The sequence below is a fragment of the Acanthisitta chloris genome, unplaced genomic scaffold (genome assembly GCF_000695815.1).
Source record: "Acanthisitta chloris isolate BGI_N310 unplaced genomic scaffold, ASM69581v1 scaffold16325, whole genome shotgun sequence".
Taxonomy (NCBI): Eukaryota; Metazoa; Chordata; class Aves; order Passeriformes; family Acanthisittidae; genus Acanthisitta; species Acanthisitta chloris.
Genome location: NW_008675524.1, coordinates 23,882 through 24,797, shown reverse-complemented (window position 1 = coordinate 24,797; position 916 = coordinate 23,882).

The window sequence follows — 916 nt, the reverse complement described above, 5'->3', positions numbered from 1 at the left end:
TCAGACTTCCCAGGAGTGAGAAACAGCAGTATCAGGACTTGCAAGGATCCGTGGAACTCGCTAGGGGTTCAGTGGCAGTTTCTCTTTGCACTGGCTCCCTTTCTGCCCTTATAAGATCAAAGAGGAAGCAGCCTACATGCCAGCTATTTTACACAGTGCCTGCTTGTAGCTGCTTTCTGGGGAATGCTAGTTTCTTTCCTGAAGCAGGCGATTAGCGGGCATGTCATGGATCCCACAGCCAGAGATCCCTGGCCTAGGGCCATGGGAAGGAAGAAAAGCATAAGTATTGTTGGTGAGTTCTGACATGTATGTATGCATAGAAGGGAAGTGGGAAGCTGTCACCTTTGATGCAAATGAAACTTCCCAGTCGTAGGTAATAGGCACTTTCAGAGCCTGGAGATAATGTCTGTGGTGTTCAAAGAACTGAATGCATAATAGTATCACCAGGCTGGATGAGGCCTTGAGCAGTCTGGTCTAGTGGGGGGGCAGGGGCTTGGGACTAGATGATCTATAACAACCATTCCAACCCCTGAAATTCTATGACTGTATGATAATTTCTTCTTCAAGTGACTCAGGGCTTTCTGATGAAAGGCGGCTGCTGTTCCGTGTACAGGAAGACTTAGAAAAATACCCTGGTCATGCTGTTGTTCCTATGGAAAGGGTCAGTTGTGAGCTGTTTTGTGTAGGGTGATATACTTTACTTCATTGGGTGGACTGTTCATAACACGACTATACTGAGTGGAGAGCAGCCAGTAGTGGGGGGGAAGGAACTAGGTGGTCTTTAATGTCCTTTTCCACCTAAATCATTCCATAATTCTGTGATTCTATGAAACTAATCCTGTCTTTGAGTCAGCATTATTCTGTATGTTTCTAAAAAGGCAATTGATGCTATTATAATGTCTCATGTGAAACCTTC